Here is an 11987-nt window from a genome sequence, read left to right as displayed (position 1 = left end):
TTTCTTTTGGAAAATTGTATTGCACATATGGGACTTCAGGATAGAAAAGAAGTTTTTTTAAAGCAAAAGTCAAATGCACATGGCCACATGTATCCAAGGTGTATATGGTTGCATGGAATCCTAAAACTTTTAGCATATGATAAGTTCACATTATTCATGTGAACCCTCTCTATCATATCTTTAGGAAGGTTATTCTACTTACAAAATCGATTGTCAATTCTTGAAGAAAGTATAAAGACCACCTCTCTGATATTACCAACTTGATAATTGAGAACAAAGTCTCAAGATTCTTTTTCTAAGTAAAGAAAAATTAGATTAATTACAAAAGCTAACTAGTAATGTGTTTAAAAAAAAAACCTCTTCTCAACCTTGCATTTTGTAATGGAAGAAAACAAATTAAAATATGCAATGATAAAGAAAAAGTTGCAGACAATAATATAAAAGAAGACAGGAGATCATCAATGTAATTGTGGTTAAGTTCTGGTGTTTCTGCTCTTATTTCTTAGCATACGAAGCCCATCCATTATATTCAAAATAAATTTTTTAATTGTTATTCAAGATCTATGATGTTAACGTAAAATTACCAACATCAGTTATATAAATAACCGATGTTGCTAATATGAATTACACCCAAAAAATGTATATTAATGTTGAAAGTTAACATCGGTTTTTACAAAAAACCGATGTTAACGAATGTGTTAATGTTGACAGTTAACATCGGTTTTCTGTAAAAAAATCAATGTTAACGTTAGTCAACATCGGTTTTCTGTAAAAAAACCGATGTTCAGGAATTTTTTTAAAATAATGTCTCTGTTTTTACAAAAAAACCAAAATTTAACCTGTAAATTTAAAATCAGACCACACAGCACACTACATATATAATTTGCATTCTGCTTTCAAATAGGTTTTTGCAAAAAGCTAGCTATCAACAAAGGTTATTCAATGTTAAAATGAAACAACAATTGTAAAAAATGTAATGCAAAGTATGTAAACTAATTAAGTAACCTAAAGTTACATAGTTGCCTAACATCCTATGTTTGATTTCTAACTTTTAGATAATACTGTGCCCACTGGATGCAAAGCGCCTTGAATCTCTCTACTTCCAATGGTCTAACTTCATTAAAATACTGCATGATCAAATAAAAAAATAAATTAATAATGTAATAACAATTATAAGAAAACCAACTTTGTTTGAAATAAACAATTACCGTCTCCCAATTATTCCTGAAAGATCCTAAGATTATCGTGGACATCCAGTGCATCACGTAGTAGCCACATTCAGTGATTCCTTTTTGTCTATTACACTAAATACATAATGAAATTTGGATATTAATTAAACGTTAACTACAATTAGTGTACACACACATAAAATATATATAAGTAAAAGTTTTATTTAAATCACGTACCTTAACAACAATCCACCTAGCAGCAGCCTTGGATTTAGGTGATGGAGTATCAATAAGTCCTTTTAAAGCACTAGTGTTGAATATGAGGAACATTAAAATATTGATATTGTTGAGTTATGCCAATGAAAATGTATTGAAAACAATATTGACATGTTAATTATTCCCTTAAGGTAGTTGTCTGGCCTGTTATGTAAAGAACAAAACCAGACAACTAGGTTTTCCTTAGGCAGAATGACGACCATTTGCCAGTGTCCGTTGTAGTAGAGACGAATACGGGTTATTGTAGTAGTATGGATTATTTAAATTCAATTATTGTGTTTGACTTACCCATTTAAGTAGGCTCCAAGGTAAACATCTCATTTTGAACTTTGTATCCAACTCTTGATGTAACTTTTGGATTCAAATTGTGATTGTCCAGATCTCTGAATGGACTATGGCTCGAGGAATCCATACACATCAGAATTCCCCGCTTGCACACTTGTCTCAATCAGATGGCTGTGTTGTTAAGCCAAAGTTAATTATGTATAAATTTAAAACAATTACTTTGGTAATTAACAATAATCTAAAATGACTTACAGAATCCACAACTGTATAACAGATATGCTGAGACATTGACCACCGTGTGCAATTTCAGAGAGATCTTCGTGCTTTATATACAACGAGAAATTTTGATTAAACACCCCGAATATGGTAGCATCCCACATAACCTAGAGAGGCTTCAAAAACAGTTGTGGGATGGTCTATGTCATCAGGTACAGGGGATCATCGACCTCTTCATTCGGGCTTTCTGGAGGTTTTGCTGGAGACACAGCTTCCTGTTGATCAAACATAGTTAATTAACAAGTTTTGATTACAGTGAACAAATTAATTGAAAAAATAAACATATAATCAGAGTAAAATATTTGTTCTGATAAACGCTTCACAAGATGTGTTGGCCAAGCAAGGAAGGTGTTAAGTGCCTGCCCCACTAAGGTAACCTCGTCAGTGGGTACAGGAACGAGAGCCTCTGCATCTTTAACCTCCTCAACACAACCTTCACTTGGCCATGCAACAAAGGGATGTTGTGAACTGTTGTGGATCCCTCATAAAGTCTTCCTAGGGCAACCAGGCGGGAAGGATTTTCTTCAATGTATAGCCCGCATTTGTCTGAGTCACCCGTCCCAAGATCGATCCTTGAGGGATTAACACAACTCTCCTTTGTGCTGACACGAGGACCTGAGGGACCAACCTCTGGCTCTAGAGGTAGTGCAAGTCCCTGTGATTGCATCTGAGACTGAAATTGGGACTACATCTGGCTGAAGGATGCCATCAGCTTTCAAGTCACTTTTTCTGTGATTGACTCCTTTAGTTGGTCTCTGATTTGTTGGGTCAACTGTTGTAGGTCTTCAGGAGGCATGGAGGAAGAACTGCGGGACGTTCGTGAAGCCGATCCAAAGTATTGCTTTATGGGGACACTGGCTCCAGTAGCACGAGCACGGCCAGGGTGCTCTGGTCGCCCAATGGCAGCAATCAGGATATCTTGACGTCCATGGGGAACGAACGATCCCTGTGACGCCTGCTCGTCCAAAGAATCTTGTACCGAACACATATTTGTCCAAGGAATTCACAGAATACACAAAGATAATTATAATTATTAATTAAAAATGACTTACAATCCTGTCAGCTATTTCCTTTGCTGCCTTAGACGTCATCTGTCCAGTTTTCTTCGTGCGGGCCATCTTCCACTTCACGTGGCGTCAGATGGGAGATGGAGGGTCAATGATGCTCTCAGTGCTTCCAGACTGGGCAGCTTCTTCCAGTCTTTTCTTTGTCTTCTCAGCCATGAGCTTTTGTTCTAAATACTTATAACCCCCACGAGACAATACGTGGGGGGCAGTGTTTTGCTTCTGGATGACTTGTGCCTTTTTCCGCACATCCTGCAAAAGTTTAACATTAATGAAAATGATTATTACAATGAATTATAAGAAGTGATTTTGTTGTGGAAAACAACTAAAATGACAAAGTACATACCTCCCATGAGGGATCTCTGTGGGTCTGACAAAACTGGGCCCATTTCTCCTTGCTAATGCCATATTTTTCACAGACAATGTCGTCCACACCGTCCTTGTCGGCTGCAAGTGCCTATTTTCAAGTCAAGTCAGATTTAAACTGCCTCCAGTGCTCGTCGACTGTCTGAAGAATTTTCTTCTTTGTCTTACTGTCAGAAGCTTCAGGGATTTCAAATTCTGCCTGACAAACAATAAATTAGGTTTTATTGTAAGTAAATAACAAATTTAGACTATTAAAGAAAATCAATGAAGAAACTCAAATACCTGAATATCCTTCCATATCAAATCCTTCTGACCAGTAGGGACTTCCTTCCAGGTGTCATATGTCACGTCGACCTTATCACGAGCGACAATCACCAAATATGTTCTTAATTTCTTCTTGTGGGGACCGTCGACCTTGCCGGTAGCAGAATCGACGTTGACCATAGGTCTTTTTGCCCCAGGTGGTCTAGTGGCCAATGATCGTAGCTGTGTCGCCTTGCGTGTCCGCTTCAACGTAAATAGAGACACTGATGCGTCTGCAGGAGGAGGAGGAAGAGGAACAGGAGGAGGAGGCGAGGCAGGTGGAGTAGCCATGGTCCTTTAAAGAGAAAAAGTTGAGTTAGTTAATATTATCAAAAACCATTGTATGAGTTATGTAAATGAATGTACCGAAATGAAATACTATATTAGAAAATTACGTTAGACGATGTTAATTAATTCTCCTTCATCATGATCATTATGATTAGCATGAACGTCATCAGCTTCTTCTCCAACGCTGTTAGAAGTCATTTGTGTAGACAAAGGACTAACATAAGTGTCCATGTATGAATCATCATCTTCTACATTAACACCAATTGTTTTCCCGTGTAGAACCACAAACCACCTTTCATCACAAGGGTCTTGCACATAAAATACTTGCTTAGCTTGTTCTGCCATGATGAAAGGGTCATTTTGGTAAACTAGTTTCTTTAGGTCTACCAACGTAAATCCTCTATCATCAGTCCGCACACCGGTGTTGTTGTCAACCCACTTACATTTGAAAACACAAACAGTAAATTTGACATAGTTAAGCTCCCATATTTCATCAATGAAGCCAAAGTAAGGGATTGAAGCTACACAGGGATTGTCATCATGTACAATTGCAAAGTGTTGAGATTCAGCCCTTAGGGTGACCCCCCTGTTTTGCATTGTACTTTTGTCGTCTTGTGCTTTTGTGTAAAAGGAATACTTGTTTATGTCGTATCCTTGCCAAGTTATAACATTTCTCTTAGGCCCATGAGCTAGCTTTCTTAATGTTTTAGAAGCATTTTTGTCAGCAAAGATTGTATCTTTAAACCAATCAGAGAAAGTCTTGTAATGATTTTTCAAGACCTAGTTCTTTGACATTTTTGGATTACTTTGTTTGACTAAACGTTCATGCTGAACTATGTATGGCAAAACTTCATTGTTGTTGTTTAACACATACAAGTGATCTTGTAACAAATCTTCTACACTTGGAGTGATAACATGTAGTTCTCTTGAACCCTTACCGCCCACTCTGTCGTTGTGGCGAGACTCAGGAAGGCCAACAGGTTTAGCCTTTTCAATGTACTCTGAACAAAATTCAACGGCTTCTTCTGCGATTTACCTTTCAATAATAGATGCTTCTAGACGATGTAGATTCTTGGTATACCCTTTTAAGATCTTCATGTAGCGCTCAACCGGGTACATCCAGCACAGATAAACAGGACCACAACATTTGATTTCTCTGACCAGGTGAACAATTAAGTGGACCATGATGTCAAAGAAAGCAGAAGGAAAATACATCTCCAACTGGCATAGTATAATTACAGCCTCGTTTTCCAGGTCATCAAACTTGACCGGATCAAGGACTTTGCTACATATGGCATTGAAGAAAAAGCACAGGCGAGTTATGGCTAACTTGACTTTGTAAGGAAAAATTTCTCGTATGGTCACGACTAACAATTGTTGCATCAACATGTGACAATCATGAGACTTTAACCCCACCAGCTTAAGCTCCTTGAACTGCACAAGGCTCTTAATATTTGAAGAGTATCCTTGTGGGACTTTAACCCGGTGCAGACACTGGAACAAACTGATCTTCTCCTTTCTGGATAAAATATGACAAGCTGGAGGCAAGTATATTTTTTTACCATCAGACCTTGGATGCAACTGCGATTGTATGCCCATGTCAGCTAGATCTTGACGGGTATTTAGACCATCTTCCGTCTTGCCCTGAATGTTAAGGAGTGTCCCAATGACACTGTCACATACATTTTTCTCTACATGCATAACATCAATACAATGTCTAACATCTAGATCAAACCAGTACGGAAGATCAAAGAAAATGGACCTCTTCTTCCATATGCAACTCTTACTTTTATCCTTCTTTTGGGTCTTTCCAAATATAGTATTAAGGTGTTCATCCCGCTGGAAGACCTGCTCACCAGTTAATGGTATCCGCGCAGTTTCGTGCTCTTGACTTCCATTAAAAGTTTTTTTCAATCTTCTGTAAGGGTGATGAGCTTTTAGAAAACGACGATGTCTAGTATACGCTATTTTTCTACCATGTTTCAGTTGTATGTAGCTTGTGTCTTCTTCACAGATGGGGCATGCATGATGACCCTTAACACTATAACCGCTAAGATTCCCATATGCTGGAAAGTCATTAATGGTACAAAAAAGCATTGCACGCATTTGAAAAGTCTCCTTGCGAAACCCATCAAACACTAAAACTCCCTCATCCCACAACTTTCTCAGGTCTTCAATCAACGGACTTAGATAAACATCAATGTCATTTCCTGGTTGTCTTGGGCCCGATATCATCATAGACAACATCATGTATTTTCGCTTCATGCACAACCAAGGCGGAAAATTGTAAATTACTAATAGAAGTGGCCATGAACTGTGTTGAGTTCTTAAATTGCCATATGGATTCATTCCATCACTGGCTAGTCCAAGCCTAGAATTTCTTGCCTCTTTGCCGAAATCTGGATACAAACTATCAATCTTCTTCCATTGGGAGCAATCAGTTGGATGACGGACCATTCCATCAGATTTTCTCCCATTTGCATGCCAGGTAAGATCTTTTGCGTCGTCCTCATTAGCAAATAAACGCTTAAACCTTGGAATGATGGCAAAATACCACAACACCTTCGTTGGAGGGCCCTTCTTTGAGTTTTCATCAGAACTGCAGTCCTCATCATCCTTCACCTTGTACCGTGACACCCCACACCTAGGGCATTTCAACATTTCTTCAAATTCATGTCTGTACAGTATGCAATCATTAGGGCAAGCATGAATCTTCTAATACTCCATACCCATCGGACACAATATCTTCTTGGCCTGATAGTAGCTTTTTGGCAATGTGTTATCCTGTGGAAGCAGATCGTGCACTATTTGAAGCAATGAAGTAAAGCTTTTGTCACTCTATCCATATCTGGCCTTGACAATTAACCAAACTTAACACCACCGACAATAGCGTCAAGGAATTGTTGCACCCCGGATACAAAGGCTTCGTTGAGTCACTCTGCAATCTTTCATACACAGGGGCATATGCCTGCTGGAAAGACTCTTGTCCAAGGTCACGAATCATATCCTCCAAGCGAACTCCCATTTCTACATCAAACGGTTCGGATTGTTGCCCACTCTGCATGTCTGTCATTTCACCATGCCATATCCACGTCGTATAATTTCTCTTAATTTCATAACACAACAGATGCTCTCCTATGTCATCCAGTATTTGTCGTCTTCTGTTCAAACAATTGATGCAAGGACAATAATATTTTCCATCTTCATCCGGTTGACCTCTTTTTGAAGCAAATTATAAGAATTGCTCGACGCCTTCCTCATATTCTGGGTTGATGCGACTTTCATTCATCCAACTTCGATCCATCTAAGTAATAACTCGGTCATACTCTCAAAGTTATTCGAAGCATGAAAATCTCACTTTTTTATTATAGGTGTGGCCCTATCCCATTCGGGAAGACCGTCTTTTATGGTAGCTTCATACATCAGGGTTAATTCTATTTTGTTAAATTTGACAAAATTTTGGCAGCATTTCGCATTGGTCTCCAAGTACACGACATGAAATCAGTGAAATTAATTTCCCGATAATTAAGTATGCACTCAGAGAATAACTAGAAATGCATTACCGAAATTTCATCAAATTAAACAAAATAATTTTAACCTTAACACATGAATCTACCATAAAAATATTAGTCTCCCCAAACTGTTCAAACGGACAATTCAAGATTGAATACAATGATTAATGCGAACTGTCCGCAAGAATCATTGCATCCAATCTCAAACGGGAATCTAAGGTTGACTCATCATGAACACAATTTATATAGCATATATCAATTGTCATTAATGACAGTGAACATGTAATAAAAATATTTATTGGTAACAAACATTTGTACCTGTGATGATGAGCAGCATGGTCCAAAATGAAAGCAAGAATCAAAGAAATAACTGAATGAACACCTACATCAATCAACATTCCGAAAATCAAATATCAATATGAATGCTACACTCAGAAGCAAAACTAATAAATATGTGTTGATCAAAATAAATTTTATTTATTTTTTACTTATATCTAAGTCTAAAGGAAATACACTAATTTGTTATGGCCCAACCAGTACTCTTTTTTTACTATCCAAAAACAGAGTTTAGTAAATATGTATGGTTAGTGTAAGTTTTTACATTGTCAATCTATTAAATTCATGTTTAATTTAATTTTTAAGTTTTTTTAATACATTTAATTTTTAAGTTATTATTACTAAAAATTATGTAAAAAACTTTTACAATTCTACACATTTATTCTTAAAAAAATCCCAAATAACAATTCATAGTATATACTAGTATAATTGATTGTAAGTAAACATTTATTCTTAAAAAAATCCCAAATAACAATAACGATTTTCCGAGTTGCATCTCTTGCTATTTGGTTTCCCATCAGAGAGTTTATGTGTGGTTTCTGTTTTCTATTCAAGGTTAATTTTATATTGTATTTGGTTTTGCAATTGTAAACTTTCCCACGACAGAGAATGTGAATTGACTTATATTGAGGGGCATTGAGGGGCAGTGTACGATGTTTGTTAAACCGCTCCATCTTGTGAAGGTTATAATGGTGGACTTTGTAGTTTTGATATGGCTGAGTCGTTGGCTTTGTGATAGAGTTACAAGTACATTACTTCACAATTTTTGACTTGGAATTGGCCTGTCTCCAACCTTTGTTAAATCATCTCATTAAAATAAAAAAACAATAAGATCGATGCTCTAAATTTTAATTGCCTAGTCTATTTACCTAACTGGGAAATGAATTCAAGGAACCATTCAACTGCAATTTCGTTAAATTATTTAATTGGGTTATTGAAGGTTGTATTGTACGTGACGCAGTATAATTTTATTGGGCTCTCTAATTTACCTGTGTTTTTCCCTGTATATTCCCTTTCTCTACTGCTAATGATGGTCCAATTTAATTACAGCATATCTGGGTTGCTTGTCGGTGGTATAATATAAACCTCATGACCTTTTCTTTTGAATGTTACATAATATCGCATAATATTTTACAACAATTCTAATAAGACATGAAAAGAGAAAAGAAAAAAATATATAAATGTCCACCCCATGTTGGAGGGGATAGGGAGCAAAGGAAAGAGAAAGAAAATAATTGATATGATATGTGAAATAAATAAATCATATAATAAGAAATGTAAATAGAGGTAAAAAAAAATGAGATATAACTGAACTATAAAAAAAGTAAAATGTATGTTTATAATGACTTGAAAAATAATATATGATGTTAATTAAGGAGAAAGATAAAAAGTGAAAAAAAATAAAGTAAAGATATGTTATAAACAAAGTATTATAAAAAAAGTTGGAGAAAAGAAATGGAGGGAGGACAAAACGTACGTACATGCATTCAAGCTAGTATACCCTACGTTGCTGGTTATCATTATTAACTCGACGAAATAATATGAAAGATGTGAAATATGACGAATTAATTTGATCATATTGACTTCATGAAGGTAGCACGCCATTTGTATGAAAAATTCATTTGAATTTTTCTGTTAAGATTTAGGAAGTAATAATGGACAATAGTAAGATGAAACAGGGCGTAATGACAGCTTCATATTCTGGTTTGATTGCTCAAATAAAAACAAAAACAAATTTTTTTGAAAAAATATATTTTTTATCGCCCAAATTACTTGCTTTCATTTTCATACATTAAAAAATATTGTTAAAATATACGATACATTAAGCTATTTTTCTTCTTTCTTTTACGCATGTTTTTTTTTGTTAAGTGGTTAAGTCCTAAGATGTGGCTTTTGTTTAGTGGTTAAGTTTTGCTTGTTGACTTTAATAGTTTTAATTTCTGCCTTATATGGTGGTTAATCATTGGACTTCTGGTTCAGCTTTTGTCTAGAGTGATTTATTGTTGATGGTTAAACTTTGATAACTTATACATTTATTAGGTGGTTAAGCTTTGAAGTTCTAGTCATTATTTACGTTTCAACTTTGTTCCATATATTTTCGGCATTTTCTATTTTATTCTCTTAAAAAAATCCCAAATAACAATAACTACACATTTATTCATATTAAAAGTGAATTGAGGTGTTTGTAGAATTAATTTTGAATTAACATGGTTCTATAGAATTGATTGTAAGTAAACATAAGTTTGTAGTATATAATATGATTATTGTTTGGAAATTTGCTACCAAAACTGATTTTGTGGGCAATTACTAAAATGACTTGAGTTCAAGAGTACACATTGAACAAATAGCATGACTAATAATACGACTCAAGTTAGTGTTGATTCAAAAGCTATTTCTAAGAGCTTCAAATTCAATGAAAAGTCTAAAACTTAGAATCATGTTTTTAAAACAATGTTAAATTAAATATCATAGCTAATAAAAAATAATGTTTAACCCATCCTAAGTTCAAGATAAGACATGATCCAAAGTCCAAACGCACCTTATATAGATATGCTCACTGTATTAATTCATTGGCAGTGGTGACAGGTGTAGGCTGCAGAGGAAACACTTATTGGTCACATTGAGATGTTTGTTAGATGAACACGTGTAGTTGATGAGGCTGCAAGTGCAACACAGTTGGTTTCACAAGTCAGAAACTTCATTTATTGCATTCAATTTGATTTTTTGGTACCACAATTTTGACTTGTTTAGAGCTTACCTGAGAATAGGAGGGCAACCTGGTACTAAGTAGCCCCCATCTTAATCAGTAAAATACACTTTGACAAATGAGCGTAATGTTGCTAGAATTGAACTGTGCAAAAATATAATATCGAGTTTAATAGAAAACACTTTCATAGAAAAGAATACATATTCATTCAAGGAAGTCGTAATCACCCACGACGAGTAACCCATGACGAGTAACAAGACTATGCTTTGAACAGAGTTTAGGAAAGGATTAAGACTTTTAAATTCAGTTCCAATTAGATGTGGCCTAATGCTTCATCATTCAAACTTCTAACACCGTATTCCACTATCCTTCCTTTGGGACCGGCAAAGACACCAAGAAAGAACGAAAATGCAAAAATCTAAATTTAAATGTGTTCTTTGTTTTTAAACTAAGAAATAAAAAACATATATAAACAGTCAACCTTGACGAGCTTCATGGTGAGTCGAAGATGAAGACTCGGTTGCGCTCTCTATTCTCTTTTCTGTGAAGCAATATAGAGAAGAAGAAAAAAAAAGTGTGAAAATTTTCTTTTGCACAAATAAATATAATAATGCAGAAATTTAGATGACAATAGCAATGATGCAGTTCAGCGAAGACAAGACTTACCTTGGGTGGCCACCACGATGGCAGTGAGGGTTTTAGGGCAAAAAATTAAAAGTGAGAGTGAGACAGATGAAGAGAAGAAGAAGCGGTTCCTTTGTAAGGGCTTAAGGGATAATTTTGTGATTTTGAATTTTGAATTTCCAATCAAAGTAGAGAAAGTATTATTGAAAATAAATTTATTGTCTTAAAATTAATTCTCTATCTGCACTTTTTTTCTTCTTTTACAAAAAAATATGATTTTTTCTCGTTTACCTTAATTTTTTTTCGGTTTGCATACTTCAATAGTTTAATTTGATAAAATTAATAAATCAATTTTATAAAATTATGTTGCCAACAAACTATGTCAGCGTATTGTTTTTTCTTTCACGAAAGTAAGCATAAATCAAGTAATTGATAAATATTTTTATTAAAAATTATGTTGAGGATATTATCAAAGCATATTAAAAGTACTTTATTCTTTAATAAAATTAATTACTATAAATTATATATAAAAATATATATTTATTTAATCATTATGACTTTTAATTATGTAACAATAAATATTCATCTCACGTAATGCACATATTAAAATACTTGTTAAATTAAAAAGATTGTTTTAAACACATTAAATGTATTTTCTTTTTTCATACTTTTTTTTTATAGAATACTAGGGAAACTTAGTTACTACGTGCTTGTATAACCCACATACTACAAGTGTAGTATTTTATTTTTTATATGAAAATTTTAAAATTAATTTTTAACA

At 34.8% G+C, this 11987-nt stretch overlaps 1 long non-coding RNA gene across 2 annotated transcripts; it reads right to left on the bottom strand.

Annotated features, from left to right (window-relative positions):
• Positions 1-1250: 1250 nt before the first annotated feature.
• On the bottom strand, positions 1251-11657 carry LOC121173627 (uncharacterized). 2 transcript variants are annotated; one of them, XR_005888848.1, is made up of 12 exons: positions 11249-11657; positions 11064-11123; positions 10634-10726; positions 10415-10534; positions 7858-7921; positions 3719-4034; positions 3417-3635; positions 3059-3322; positions 1983-2221; positions 1734-1901; positions 1407-1476; positions 1251-1304 (listed from the first exon to the last, which is right to left on the bottom strand). It is a non-coding gene; the product is annotated as an uncharacterized lncRNA (long non-coding RNA). The 2 variants fall into 2 exon arrangements; XR_005888849.1 differs by having other exon boundaries at positions 3417-3631.
• Between the last annotated feature and the right edge of the window lie 330 nt (positions 11658-11987).

The sequence above is a fragment of the Glycine max genome, chromosome 15 (genome assembly GCF_000004515.6).
Source record: "Glycine max cultivar Williams 82 chromosome 15, Glycine_max_v4.0, whole genome shotgun sequence".
NCBI classification, from domain to species: Eukaryota; Viridiplantae; Streptophyta; class Magnoliopsida; order Fabales; family Fabaceae; genus Glycine; species Glycine max.
The sequence above is the reverse complement of the archived record's forward strand: the minus strand, read 5'-3'. Positions and strand labels throughout refer to the sequence as shown.